Consider the following 16,408-nt stretch of genomic DNA (forward strand, 5'->3'; position numbering starts at 1 on the left):
CATGGCTGAGACAAGGAATTGACAAAAAAACAGTTCCTATGAGAATAGTGAAAAGGATGATGATAGAAAAATACATAGTATCACCATTCTGTAGCCCTGTACCAGACCCTCTTGTTATTTACCTGATGTCATCCACAATTAGAGCATTTTGCCAGAGTTTGCCCTTAAAGGGGTTTACTGTGTTCTGGAAATGGACTACACAACAGTGTGGCAGTCAGGAGATTTTTGCTTCAGTCCTGGACCAACTTTCTGAGCTTCCTTTACTCTGCAAGCTGTTAGTCCGGGATTTAAATGTTGTTGTTCTCCACTATATTGTAACCTCTTACAGGGAAGGGGTCACAACCCATTCAGGTCTGTATCCCATTCTACCTTGCATAGTGCTTTGCAGATAGTCGGTACTCAATAAATGGAATTGGAATGATCTTTTTGTTAATGAAATAATAATGAAACCGAACTCTTTTTTTTTTTTTTTTCCTCTTTTGTTTTCCTTTTTGGCCACTGTGTGTGGCTTGCGGAACTTCCTCGACCAGGGATCAAACCCGCGCCCCCTGCAGTGGAAGCGCAGAATCTTAACCACTGGACCACCAGGGAAGCCCTTGTTTTTTTTCTTTGAAACCGAACTCTTAAATAGAGGTTCACATAAAGGAATATAATATTCAAATAGTACCTACCACCTAAAATGTATGCTTTTCCTTATGCTCATTAAACATTTGACCCTTTCTTCAGAATCAGATCAGGTTCAGCCTTCTCCGTGAAGCACTAATTGGTTGTCACAGCCTTTGATGATGTCTTCTTCTTATATTTTTGTACCACTCAGGTGGCTGAGCATATTGGGTCTCTATCACATTAGATTTTCAGTTTATCATAGGGAAGAGGAGTTCAATGTCTCCTTGTATCCTGTAAGCATGGCGCCTTCACAATATAGGTGCTAAATTTTTTGATGATGATCTCAGTGATCGTAATGATCAATAATAAGTGATTTACTGTTAAGGGTTCAGATCAGTTGCTTATAGCAAACCCCAAATACTTCACTTACATGTTTTCTAGGAGGCAAGTGCTTTGGGAGTGACAGCTTTGCTCCTGTGTTCCTCAGTACAGGCCTCCCTTCCAAATCCCTGCACCCTGGCTCAGCTTGTACCCAGCCATAGCCTTCTCTATATTTTATTGTCATAGTTTTTCTGGAAGCCAGGGGATTTGGAGAAAGATCAAATGTTAAAAAAAAAAGTCAAAATGTTTTTCCGTGAGTTAATCGTGAACATACTGTACAAAGGGTAACAAAAGAATAGACATTATAGACACTGCAGTTCAGTATAATCTAATGGGATACTCTGGATACACACAATTGAAAATATATAAGAATGTATAACATAGAAATACAAATGTATATATGATATATGAACAATTGTATCTCTATACTCAGAGCCAGAAGTAGTCAAAGAAGGCCTGATGGAAGGAGAGAGGCAAGAAGAGGGGAGAAGGAAGGAAGGAAGGGAGGAAGGAAGGAAGGGGAGGTGAGATGAGATGAGATGAGAATGGGTCCTAGGAAGGAGGGATGGTGCTGTGTGAAGCTTTGGGGTGAGTGGGGATGACCTCTGTGTGGTATATTTAAACGACTGGGTTACTGGAGTGGCGCTCACGTGCCTCAGCAGGTTAAGAGACTGGTAGAGTAAGGAGGAAGAGGCAAACTGAAAAGGGACCAGAAGGCTCAGTGTAAATAATGGACAGTGTCTATGAGGAGCTGCTTACAGATGTGCGATGTATTCAAAACAGCACTTGAGGAAGATGAATTGCACTGTAACAATAATAGCTAACATTTATTGAACACTTACTGTGTGCCAGATGCATATATGTAAGTGCTTTATGTATTAGCCCATTTTTTTTTTATAATTGATTTCTCTGTGGGTTTTATTTTTTAAAGTATTTATTTATTTATATATTTATTTTTGGCTGTGTTGGGTCTTCGTTTCTGTGCTAGGGCTTTCTCTAGTTGTGGCAAGCGGGGGCCATTCTTCATTGTGGTGCGCGGGCCTTTCACTATCGCGGCCTCTCCCGTTGCGGAGCACAGGCTCCAGACACGCAGGCTCAGTAATTGTGGCTCACGGGCCTAGTTGCTCGGCGGCATGTGGGATCTTCCCAGACCAGGGCTTGAACCCGTGTTCCCAGCATTGGCAGGCGGATTCTTAACCACTGTGCCACCGCCACCAGGGAAGCCCAGCCCATTTTATCTTACAACAGCCCTATGAGGAAGACACTGACATCTCTATTGTACAGGCAAGGAAACTGAGGCGAAGATCTGTTAAAGTGCTTCTGAATAGCAGACCTAGAATGTGAACTTGGGCTGTCTGACTCTAAACCTGGTGTTCCTACCCCTTATGTGACGTTGCCTCTCTTTCCATAGAGCTCTTTTCTTCTTTTAATTTATTCATTTTATTTAATTTTGGCTGCATCGGGTCTTTGTTGCTGTGCGTGGCTTTCTCTAGTTGCGGCGAGCGGAGACTACTCTTTGTTGCGGTGTGTGGGCTTCTCATTGCAGTGGTTTCTCTTGTTGCAGAGCACGGGCTCTAGGCGCGCAGGCTTCAGTAGTTGTGGCGCATGGGCTCAGCAGTCGTGGCTCGCGGGCTCTAGAGTGCAGGCTCAGTAGTTGTGGTGCGCTGGCTTAGTTGCTCCGTGGCATGTGGGATCTTCCTGGACCAGGGCTCGAACCTGTGTCCCCTGCATTGGCAGGCGGATTCTTAACCACTGCGCCACCAGGGAAGCCCTCCATAGAGCTCTTTACCTACGTGACAGAGAGCTAGGAGATTCCTGAGGAGGTTGTGGTAGTCTGAGGCGTATAGTGATTAGACACTGAGCATGGACTGTGACCACAGAAAAAGGGAGGAAGGGATGAAATGCTCCCATTGGAGAATCCATCAGACTTGCTAGATATATTTGAAAATGCAGAAGAGAGAGATTAGGAAGGTAAGGATGTTTGTGTCTATATGACTTAATTCCAAAAATATTTATTGAGCACTTGCTATATGCCAGGAACTGTGTTACATGCTGGGGCAGGAAGAGTGACCCAAGTAGGCGAAGTCCCTGCATTTATGGAGCAAGATTGTGTTATTAGTTTAAAAAAAAAAAAAAACAAACCAGAAAAACAGTTATATGCATAGACTAAGTCTAGAAGGAATCTAACAAACTGGTAACACTGGTTGTTTAGGAGGGGAAGAAGATGGAAACGGGCATGGGTAGAAGGGAAACCAGTGTTATGCCTACTGGATTTTAACACATCGTGTGTAATCTATTCAAAAGTCATAATTATTTTTTAAAAACTGAGATAATAAGACTGTGTACTAAGACATATATGTGTATGTGTGTGTGTTTGTGTATATTTGCCTGTGTATGCATAGACTTTCTGGCATTTCATACGAAGAACCAGCAAAACTGGACGTTCTTGGAGAGGGGAATTGGGCAGGTGGGGAACAGAGGTAGGAGGGTGACCTTTCACTCTACACTCGTTTGTATCATTTGCATTTTTATGAATTCAGTTACTGAATATATTATATATATATAAGTATTAATTTAAAAATTGAGTTTTGAAAATAGTAAGCAGAAACCTAGGAATAAAGGTTTTATATACAAAGAAAGTCGCTCAAATTTTTGACACTTTTTATATACTAGCATGCTTTCTCCAAGCTGTAACATTCAAAGAATGTTACAGACTTAACATTCAAAGAAATAGTATGTGTGTGTGCACATTTGGTGTAGGGAAACAAGCAAAAACGTTGGTGTTTGTGAAAATAAGGGAACTGAAGTATGCTGGCCTTTGGCTAATGTAGGAAAAACTTCTCAGCTATCAAAATTCTCTAGATAAGGTTTCAAAAGATGCCTGAGGCAGTTTCACTTCATACAATAGACACACTGTTGAAATAAGTTCACTGGTGGCCAACCTCCACCCAAGGCTTCAGGGATCTTGTGCTTTCTTGTACAACTAACCCCGACATGACAGCTTATACTGGGCTTTTAATCTGAATTAATCCACTCAGTCCCAAACAAAGTTTGGATCATGAAACCCCTTATTCTTTCACAGAACTAGGAGGGCCAAATTTGGTGAAATCATGATTAGAAAATTTAGTTTTGTTGCAGATATTTTAACTTTCAGAGTTTTAAACAGCTTTATTGAAGTATAATTGATGTACAAAAATTGCGCATGTTTTGGTATGGGTACAGCTATCACCACGGTCAAGATAACAGACATATCCATCGCCTGTAAAAATTGTGCCTTTTTGTAATCCCTCCCTCCTGTCACTCCAGGCCCTCTCCCTCCCTAGGCAACCACTGATCTGCTTTCTATCACTATAGAATAGTTTGCATTTTCTAGAATTTTGTATAAATGGAATCATTCAGTATGTACTCTTTTGTCTTCTTCTTACACTCAGCATAATTATTTAGAGGTTTATCTATGTTTTAAGTACCAATAATTTTTTTTAAAAATAAATTTATTATTTATTTATGTCTGCGTTGGGTCTTCGTTGCTGCACGCAGGCTTTCTCTGGTTGCAGCGAGCGGGGGCTACTCTTCGTTGCAGTGCGCGGGCTTCTCATTGCGGTGGCTTCTCTTGTTGCGGAGCACAGGCTCTAGGCACACGGGCTTCAGTAGTTGCCGCTTGCGGCCTCTGGAGTGCAGGCTCAGTAGTTGTGGCGCATGGGCTTAGTTGCTCCGTGGCATGTGGGATCTTCCCGGACCAGGGCTTGAACCCGTGCCCCCCGCATTGGCAGGCGGATTCTTAACCACTGTGCCACCAGGGAAGTCCCCAAGAATTTTTTTTCATTAAAATATTTGAGATTATAGGTCCACATACAGTTGTAAGAAATAATACAGTGAGATCTTGTATACTCTTTACCCAGTTTCCCCCAATGGTAACATCTTATAAAACTATAGTACAATATGACAACCAGGATATTGGCATTGATGCAATCTACTAATCTTATAGTCTTTTGTGTGGGTACATTTAGTTCTATAGTTTTTTTAAAATTTAAGAGTAATTTATTTGTTATTGATTCTTTTTTAATTTAATTTTTATTTTATATTGGAGTATAGTTGATTTACAATGAGGTGTTAGTTTCAGCAAAGTGATTCAATGATACATATACATATATCCATTCTTCTTCAGATTCTTTTTGCATATAGGTTATTACAGAATATTGAGTTTCCTGTGCTATGCAGTAGGTCCTTGTTGATTATCTATTTTATATAAAGTAGTGTGTATATGTTAATCTCAAACCCCTAATTTGTCCTCCCCCCACACCAGTTCTATACAGTTTATCACAAGTAGGTTCATGTATCCACCACCCCCTTCAAGATACAGAACAGTTTTATCACTACAAAGTTCTCATTTTGCCCTCCTATAACCTCACCAACCTCCCAACCATACCCCTCACATCAGTTTATTCCTTTTCATTGCTGAGTAGTATTCCATTGTGTGAATATACCATAATTTGTTTTGTCATTTACCTAGTGCTGGACATTTGGGTTGTTTCCAGATTTTGACCGTTACAAATAAGGCTACTATAAACATTACATTGCATGTACAAGTCTTTGAATGAACATATGCTTTCACTTCTCTTGTGTAAATATATAAGAATGGAATGGCTGATTCATGTGGTAGTTGTATTCTTAACTTTTTAAGTAACTGACAAACTTTTTCAAAGTGGTTGTACCCACTAGCAGTACATGGGAGTTCTAGTGGCTACACATTCTCTCCAACACTCCAACCTTTTTTAAAAATCAGCTTTGAGGGACTTCCCTGGTGGTGCAGTGGTTAAGAATCCGTCTGCCAATGCAGGGGACACGGGTTCGAACCCTGGTCCAGGAAGATCCCACATGCCGTGGAGCAACTAAGCCCGTGCGCCACAACTACTGAGCCTGCGAGCCACAACTACTGAAGCCCGCGCGCCTAGAGCCGGATCTCCGCAACAAGAGAAGTCACTGCAATCAGAAGCCCGCGCACTGCAACAAAGAGTAGCCCCCGCTCGTTGCAACTAGAGAAAGCCCACACACAGCAACGAAGACCCAATGCAGCCAAAAATAAAATAAATAAATAAATAAATAAATGTATTTATAAAAAAAAATCAGCTTTGAGATATGATTCACATACCATACAATTCACCCATTTATTTAAAGTATACAATTACATTGTCTTTAGTGTATTTACAGAGCTGTGCATCTGTCACCACAGTCAATTTTAGAACATTTTCATCATCCCCAAAAGAAACCCCACATCACAGCGAGGTCACTGCTCCTCATTCGCTCCCCAGCCCTCAACACCAGTCGTACGCAACCACTGATCTACGTTCTGTCTGTGTGGATTTGCCTATTCTGGACATTTTATGTAAATGGAATCGTACAATATGTGGACTTTTGTGACTGGCATCTTACACACATTAGTGTTTTCAAGGTTCATTCATGTTGCAGCATGTATCCGTACTTCATTCCTGTTTATTCCATTGTATGGTTATACCAGAAACCCACTCACTAGTGTATGGACATTTGGGTTAATTCTACACTGCAGCCTTTTATTTTTTAATTTTTTTATTATTATTATTATTTTTTTGCTTTTTAAAAATTTATTTTATTTATTTATTTTTGGCTATGTTGGGTCTTCATTGCTGCACGCGTGGTTGGCGAGCGGGGGCTACTCTTTGTTGCGGTGCGCGGGCTTCTCATTGTGGAGCACAGGCTGTAGGCACGCAGGCTTCAGTAGTTGTGGCACATGGGCTCAGTAGTTGTGGCTTGCGGGCTCTAGAGTGCAGGCTTCAGTAGTTGTGGCGCACAGGCTTAGTTGCTCCACTGGCATGTGGGATCTTCCTGGACCAGGGCTCAAACCCATGTACCCTGCATTGGCAGGAGGATTCTTAACCACTTGCGCCACCAGGGAAGCCCTACACTGCAGCCTTTTAAATTTAAGCCATTTTTATAGGTATGTAGTGATACCTCATTGTGATTTTTAGTTTGCGTTTTCCTAATGATTAATAATGCTGTTATGTCTGAAAAAGTCTTTATTTCATTTGGTTTTTGAAAGGTATTTTCAAAATACTGTGTAGAGAATTCTAGGTTTAGAAGTTTTTCTTTCATTCCTTTGAAAATGTTCCGGCTTGCACTGACGAGATATTTGCTCCCATCTTTAGCTTTGTTCCTCTGTAGGTAATGTACCCCTTTTTTCCCTTGGCTGTTTTTAAGATTTTTTTTATCACTGATTTTAAGCAATTTGATGTTTCTTCATGTTTCCTGTGTTTGGGGGTTATTAAAATTCCTGGAACTGTGAGATTTTAGTTTTTATGACACTTGGGGAACCTCTAGCCAGTCTTCCTTCAAATATCTTCGCCCTTCAGGAACTCCAGTTACATGTACATTTGGCCTCTTGAAGTTGTCCTGTGGCTCACTGATGCCATCTCTTTTTTCTAGTCTTTCTTGTTCCATTTTGGATCTTTTCTATTGCTATGTCTTCAAAATTTGATCATCTGAATTACTTCTAGGTCCGTTTTGATTGATTTTTTCTCCTCAGTATGGTTGTATTTTCCTGCTTCTTTGCATGCCTCGTAATGTATTGGATGATAGCATTTCTTGAGCTTTGTTCTGGGACCCAGTTATCAATACTTAGAAACAATTAGATCCCTTTGGGTCTTGCTTTGCAGGAAGCACTTGGTCAAGGGCTCACTATTGAAGCAAAAGCCTTCAGCCTATCCAGTGTCCTGTGAAGTATATAGTTTTTTACTTGTTTCAGGTGAGAGGGTAAATCCTTTCTTTGTTATTCCATCTTGGCCAGAAGCATGAGTTTATCTCCAACTTTTACAGAAATATTATGTGTTTATAATACCATATTTAATTTATAATTTACATAGGCAAAATGGCAGAGATGGTACCCTAGGCAACTTTATTAATGCTCAAAAATTAATGAACTCTTAGGTGTAAGACATGATTGGCAATAAAAGATGGGAGGGAATTCTGGGGAAGAATAACATTCCTTTCTACTTCATGTTACATCTCAAACTCAGCTTCTCTTCCTAAAATTTACCTACTGTATATCTGCTTACCTCAAAGCCTATGTCACTTTCTGCTAAGTGACAATAATCCTGGCTATTATTGATGAAAGTTGGGTTATTTCTGGCAGTTTTGTTCCTTCCTTCCTCTAATATTTCTTAAATGCCTACTATGTGCCAGGTAAATAGTTCTAGGTGCTTGGTACATTAGCTTTTACTATGTTAAATAGCCCCAAATTTAGCAGCTTAAAACAATAAACTTTCAATAAATCTGAAATCTGGGAGCAGCTTAATTGGTCCTGGGTCAGGGTTTCCTGAGGTTGTAGAAAAGATGTTGTTGACCAGGACTGCAGTCATCTAATGGCTTGACTGGGTCTAGAGGATTTATTTCCAAGATGCCTTTTATGACCTTTCTTTGGAAGTCATACTCTATAATTTCTGCAATATCATTCTGGCTACTTAAATCAGCCCTATCAATGTGAGAATAACTGGGGGCCATCTTGGAAGGTGGCCTCCACACTTGAGAAACAGAGAAACAAAACAGACAAAACTCCCTGCCCTCAAAGTTTACATCCTAGTAGAAGCAGCTGGACAATAAATAATAACATGATAAATTACTCAACATCTAATGGAAAAAAACTATTTAATAAAGATTAAGTGGTATTAGGATTGCTTTGGGGTCAGTTTGCAATTTTAAAATAAGATGTTCACAGTAGGTCCTACTGATATATTTAAACAAAGACTTTGGGTGGGGAGGGAGTGAGCTATGTAGGTATCTAAAGGAAGAGCATTCTAGGGCACAGTGCAAAGGTCCTGAGACAGAATCATGCCTGACGTGTTCTAGGAGCAGCAAGGAGCCAGCATACCTGGAGTGGAGTGTGCAAGGGGAAAGTAGATGAGGTTAGAGATGAGGGAATAAAATTGAGTGAAATGGGGAACTATTGGAAGATTCTGAGCAGAGGGTTTTATACTTTTTTCATTCCCTCTTACTATGTCTTACACTTCTGTTCAGTAAGTATTTGTGGACTGATTTCAATGGGAGCCATATGTGAAAATGCTGACTTAAGAGTTACATACTAATAGTGACGACTGCCGGATAGTCCTAGGGCAGCCAGAAGGAGAGTTGTTTTGAGGCAGATAAAACATAGTGGAACCTTCAGGCTACACCACGTAGCTAAAAATAATTTAGAAATACCATTAAGATAATTTACATACTTAAAAAAAGGTCTTCAGTCCCATTGTCTCATTCTTTTGAATGGAAATAAAGGAGGCTTCCCTTTGTCTACTCTGACAACACATGATAGCTTTTTATACTGTGACCACAAGCAGTGCATCACAAATATAGTGTCATTGAGTCACAATGTAGTGTTTTTAAAAGGAGAGTACAATGTTAAGATCTGATAATTTAATAAGAAAGAATCTGATCAAATTTCCTTACAGGGCATAGAACAGTTAGCTACTAGATTGGTGACTTATTGGTCATAATTGTCAGGTGCAAGAAAGGTTAGACTGTGAAGCAACCACTTTAATTAGGTTCTACAATGATAATTATTTGAAATGTGATGACCTGCTTTTCAGCTCTAAGAACTTTATGTTCTAGGAAGTGAGTGTTGTTACACTTGTTTATATGTATTTTAATAACATGTTTTATAAATGCCTAATAAATAAAATCTTCAAAAAATTACTCAGAATTATTCTGCCTTAGCATAGAGTTCATCTCCTCAGGACAGGCGGTACCCGAACTTCAGTGTTTTTTTGAACAACCTCATGAATGAGTGAGCTGTGTGGTGGGTTAGCATCTGCCCCCAAATGCATTTGGATCCCTGTTTTCTTTATCAGGGTGGCACGGCTTCCACAAAGATGGGAAAATGACACTCGTGTCATGTCTCCCCTCCCCTGTTCCCCAGTTTCTACATTCTAAAGTACAGAGCTCTATCAGCACTACAAAACGTCTGCTGACTCCTGTCAGTCCCAAACTGTTACCAGCTTGCAACCAGATAAGTACAGAAACTGAGGGCAAGCGTTTAAGAGCTTTTATAATACTTGGCAGAGTAATTTTGTCGGTTGAACTTTTAAAAATCAGGCTATATCTTTTAAAAAATTCATTTTCATAGTAATTGACTTATAGCAGTTTACACAGTCATCCGTCCATGACAGATTGGAAACAAAAACTGGTCCTTCATGTCAAAAATTTCAACAAACACTGTTCTAGATGACCCTTTAGCCCAGATACCAACAGAAAGAAGGCATAGTGATTCCTGCATCAATCCACCCTTGTCTTTCTGAATGTGTGAATTCCATTGGCCTGTCTCTGAACCCACCTGGTCTTACTGCAACCGTGGCCTCCATCCTATATTTGCATCTGGGCTGAAACACAATATACTCAGCCCAGTGTGTCTCCACAGGGCTGTGCCTGCCCAAAGGGAGCTGTCTTCTAAATTCATACTACTGTCCCTGCATGGTATAGAGTGTGGTAGGTGGCTCAAGGGGAGCAGTGAGCGACAGCAGGAACTTTTCTGTTAGATACTCTTCTTTACTATAGTCCTGTAACTTGCTTTTCTCACTTAACATGTTACAAAAGTGTTACCATGCCAACATAGACCTATAAGTTTTGATAGCTTCAACACATTTCAATGTACGATTATTTAACCAGTCCCCTACAGGCCCACAGGCCTGTGTTAAGCAGTTCTTTCAAATTATAAGTAAATAAATTGAAGAACTTTGCATAAAAGTTTATTCTTTATGAAAGTGCCCATAATCTCACAATCTCAGCAGAGCAAATCTGGCTTCCTTTATCCACCTTTTGGCTCATTAAACTCCACATGTCCAAAAGCAGACCTGTTATCTCCTACCCCAGTCCTCTTCCCTTTCCCGAGCTGTCAGTAGAGCCAAGCCAGAGAACACTAGGTCTTCTACTTACCTCTTTAGTGTCTCATGTTTACCATTTTCTGTTGCAGTGACTTCACTGCATTAGTTGTAACATGTCTTACCTCTCCTCTTGAAGGAGTCTAACTGGTCTCCTGACATCCAGTCTTTTTTCTCCCCCCTTGGCCGCACTGCGCCGCTTGCAGGATCTCAGTTCCTTGACCAGGATTGAACCTGGGTCGCGGCAATGAAAGCCCGGAATCCTAACCACTAGGCCACCAGGGAACTCCCTAGCCTAACTTTCTGCAATCCATTTTGAAGCTCCCTCCAGGATTTTTTGCCCTGAAATTAAGTTTCTTCAAGAATTTTTCCTTATTATACAGAACTCTTTAGCTGAGAACAATTTCTAGAGTCAGCTATGAGCCGCCAGTACCCAGTACTGGGGTGGGGGTGGGGGGCAAGCCAAGGGGGAAATGAAATCCAAATTTAGCACCAGAGTATCCACTGGCAATCTTTCCACCATCTTAATCACTTTCCCTCCTCCCTCCACACTCAGTCCCTCCACCTAAATGGAGATTCTTGCTCTTTCTATAGCAAGCAATTCACCTGGAACTCTTTCAAAAAAGATCTGCTTAGAAGGCTACATCCTTGCTTGTTATTTAGTATATTCCCACAGCTCTTAGCTCAAAGATGACCTCCTTCCATTAAACCTTTCCTAACCTCCCTGGGTAAGAGGCTCTTGCAGCACGTCACTATCAGATCACTGTTTTTTTTTTAAAGTACAGCAGATTCTTATTACTTGTCTATTTTATACATATTAGTGTATACATGTCAATCCCAATCTCCTAGTTCATCCCACCCACCCCTCCACCCACCCCGCTTTCCCCCCTTGGTGTCCATACGTTTGTTCTCTACATCAGATCACCTTTTATAATCTACTTCTTCTACTAGAATGAGATCCTAGGAGGGACAGTGATTATTTCTTACTCATTTCTATATTCTCAGCATCTAGCACTATGTCCTGCATTTAATTCACACCCAGTATTTTTAACTGACTCTTCATGTAGTTTTACCTAGTTAGTATAGTGAGCACATTTCCTTTAAAATTTTAATGTACTTGCATAGACATTATGACCAGATTAACTGGGACTCTAATTTTTTACATCTAGGTTGTTTCTACAAGTGACTTCGTATATGGCTATCTATCTACATATTCCCTCAAGTTAAAAATGCACTGCCAGATCATCCTTCCTAGGAACTATTTTCCAGGTTACCATCATTGAACTGGTATATATTTCCATAAAAGTTTCACCAGCATTAGATTTCATTATTTTTCCTGATTTTGCAGGCTTTTAATCCTTGCAAAATATTGAGGGCTGGTTGGGGAAAATGTTGACTGGGAGATGCCATGAGCCTGCGTGGAGCATCAGGGTGAAGGACGTCACAGAGTTAATGAAGGCGGCCAACTTCCAGGGTTCACGTCAACCTTACTACTAAAATGCTAAAACTGAAGTCAGAAGAAGCAAACGTACTATCAAGGATGGGGAACTAATTCTTGAATTGTAAATAAAGTAGGTGAAATAACTCAATGCCCAAGTTTTAGGTAGCTATAAAAGGGAGACTTATTTGGAAAAGGTTTAGCTGAGAGACTGCATAGTGATTAAGAAAATGAGCCAGAGTTTTGAATCTAGACATTTCTACTTGTGCAACCTTGGGCAAGTTGACAGTTTGGGGAATGTGTTTCAGTCTTAAGTTTCCATTAACTAAATCCTCCTCCCCAAGGACAGGAATAAAGGAGACAAACCATGGTCATTTCAGTGGATGCAAGAAGTGGGCGAGGGGGGACGGGGGGGGGAAGGAGTCTGCCAAAATTCAGTACCCATTCATGAGAAAAACGGAGCAAACTAAACAGAAGTAGACTATGTAAAAGGTATCCATCTAGGCATCTACATAAAACCAATAGCATTCTTTTTTTCTTATTTAATAAATATTTATTTAATACAAATACATTTTTAAAAATTTAATTGGAGTAAAATTGCTTTACAATGTTGTTAGTTTCTGCTGTACAATGAAGTGGATCAGCTATATGTATACCTATATCCCCTCACTCTTGGGCCTCCCTCCCACCTCTCCCCATCCCACCCATCTAGGTTGTCACAGAGCACCACACCGAGCTGAGCTCCCTGTGCTATACAGCAGGTTCCCACTAGCTACCAATAGCATTCTTGATGGACTGCTCTTTTCTTCCTAAAATTGGGATGAGCATGCCTTAACAGAAGACCAGGATAAGGCTGAAGCGAGGAAAGCCCCTAGGGAGCAAAATGCAAGGATGCACTCACTCCCAGATGCCCACTTACATCACCCTGACACTACCTCCTTGAATTTTGCTCCCTAGGTTGTCTTCCCAACCTCATCTTAGTAGGCATGCTCTTACCACATACTCAACATGTATTAGAGGTCCTAACAGGGCAATAGAGAAGAAAATAAAAAATTTTTAAAACCAGTGAGCTTAAGCAAGGTCTCATGATACAAGAAAAAAAATTTTTTTAATTGTGTAAGTTAGCAATTGGAAAAAAAACAATCCCATTGATTGATAGGTTTTTAGCGTCAAGAAACCTAAAATAGTTATGACATAATCAAAATCACACATTACACAAAATATTGCTGAGAAAAATTAAAGATGACAGATGGATTCAACTCTGCTAATTAATCATAATGCCCATCAGGCTTTTAAAAAATAGAAATCAACAGGCTTACTTTAATATTTACACAGAAATACAAAGTACACGAAATAGTCAAAGCAATAAGTAGACCTACACTTACATGGTCAACCTAATTTATTAAAAGGCACCAAAGTAATTAAATGGAAAAAGCACAAATGGTGCTGGATTAACTGATCATATGGATAAAAATGAACCTTGATCCCTACCTTGTATCACTTAGAAAAATTTGAGATGGATCGTAGATGTAAAAGCCAAAAATTATAAAGCTTTTACAAGAAAACAACACCATCACAATGTGGAGGAAGGCAGATTTATCCACAGAAAAGATCCATTAAAAAAGTTGATAAATTAAGACTGTTGAAATTAAGAACTTCTACTCATCAAAACACTATTAGAAAAATGAAGAAGCAAGACAGACTAGAAGATATCTGCAAAATACTAGACCAAAAAATTGTATCCAAAATATATAAAAGTCCTGTATCTCATTAATAAAAAGCCAACCTAATTTTAAAATGTACAAAACTTATTTTCATTCAAAGAATATAGTAATGGCTAATTGACACAGAGCATGTTCATTAGAGAAATGTAGATTAATACAAGATACTATTACATACTCAGAAGCCACAATGCTTATATGCAAATGTTCATAGCAGCTTTATTCATATTTTCCCAAAATTGGAAACAAAATGTTCATTAACGGGAGAATAGCTAAACAAATTGTGGTACATTCATACAATGGAATACTACTCAGCAATAAAAAGAAATACATGGTTCAACCCCTCAAAACTTTATACTAATGAAAGCATTAAGTGATTCAATTTAGTTTCAGAGCTGGGGGGGAGGGAAACCCTAGTCTATGGTGAAAAAATATGGATAGTAGTTAAACTACCAACTAAAGTAGGGGTAGTGCTTTGTTGCTTAGGTAGGGGTATAAGGGAACCTTCCTTTGTCCTGATATGGCTGTGGGCTAAAAGTATCCATTTTCAAAATTGTAGTTAAGGTTTGTATATTTCAATTTTTATAAATCTTACCTAATAAGAGGTATGTATAGCGGACAGATGAATGCACCAAAGCAGAACTGAGGACTATCGAAGCTAGGGTGTGAAGGTTCAAGGTACAATTTTTTTTAATATACATCCAATTAAGATGTTTAATTACAAATCTCGACCTATTTTTATGGGCTCCTAAGCTCACATATCCAACAGCATATTAGACATCTCTTGACACTGCCAATGGTTTTCTTCCAATCTTAGTCACATAACAGATCTCTATGACCCTGCCTCAATTTCATCCTAGGTTTCTGGTTTGAACAACTCAGGAAAATGCTAGATTGCAAGTAGTAGTCTGAAGAGGGTTCAGTTTGGGGTAAGAATTGACACTTGTCATCTTGTAAAGGACTAATAAAGTAGACCCTAAGGAGCAAACATAAGTGGGAAGAAACTAGAAAAGTAAAACAAACTGATGGTGGTAACAGTGGACATGCTTGCAGTGAACTCAGAAAGTCTCTGAAGGTAGGAATGGGTGGATAGAATCCAAAGGACCAATACTTCTTCCATTATGACAAAAAGGGTAGATGAGAATGTCAAGTTTGAAGGTGGGTAGCCAGGAAATGGTGAGTTATCTGGCTAGGACAATAAAAGCCTTTTATCTTTCATAGTGTGATATCACATTTACCATATTTTTCAGATTATATCCCTGAATCTGATTAACACCAAGTGTCTGCCAAACTCAGTTACCTGTTCATGTAAAAGAATCTGGTGCTGTAGGTATTGCACACATGTGTAACAACCTGCTTTTCTACGATCAACCCTTTTTAATTCAGATGATGAGATATGTACCTGCATGGCACAATGATCAAAAGCTTATAACTCTGTTCTAGTTAATAGAAATAACCATGAGTTAAACTCTGCCCCCACCCCACCATCAAGAGCCTATTTCATAATAAATGTTAGACTATTCCACCTTCAAACTTTTCACTTTTCTAGCTCCAAACTCTAGCATTCTTATTCTTACTACTTACACCCTTTCTACTCTTTGATATCCTGGTATATAGCCCGGATGATTTCCTTTGAGCTTCAGGTATGAAGCCACTAACAAAAAAATGTTTAAATCTGTTCTCCCAGGAGCTTAGAGATCTTATCTTTATGACAACTCCCATAAATCTTAAAAAATGATCATTAAATATTGATTTACTCAATTAATTATAAAAACTTTAGATGTCTAGTATTTGGTCATGTATACTATTTAAAAAAATACATCAACAGAAAACTTTCTGAATGTCACTAGACAATGAATTAAGCAAACCTTTATTGAAGCTTAAATTGTGGTACAGAAATACATTTCAACTGATTTAAGTCCAACACCATGAAGAGAGAAATTATGGCACCAAGATTCTCCCTCCTCTATCATACACACTAGGATTAATTTAGATTACTATTCAATCTATAGTCTTCATTTTTCTAGGCTTTGTTCCATACAAATTTGTGCAGTTTCTCAACATTAAATAGAAATCTTAAATCTATTGGGGGGGGGGTTGGGGGGGGGGATCAGACCTCAAGCCAATAAATGTTCATCAAATCTACTGGGACACTGTTCAAGAACAAAATCCACTTTGAGCATTGGTCCTCATAATAGCACCAAAACATTAGGTACTGGGTGCTAATTACAGAATCGGACTGATCCATTGATTGAAAGCTTCTTCAATGAAGCTCTGAATCAACATGTTTAAAAGTCAAAAGTGTTCCAACAACTTGATTTCAAACCAAGTAGAATTTATGTTTAGAAACACTAAAAAAAAAGTGT

This window comes from Balaenoptera ricei, chromosome 12 (genome assembly GCF_028023285.1).
Source record: "Balaenoptera ricei isolate mBalRic1 chromosome 12, mBalRic1.hap2, whole genome shotgun sequence".
Taxonomy (NCBI): Eukaryota; Metazoa; Chordata; class Mammalia; order Artiodactyla; family Balaenopteridae; genus Balaenoptera; species Balaenoptera ricei.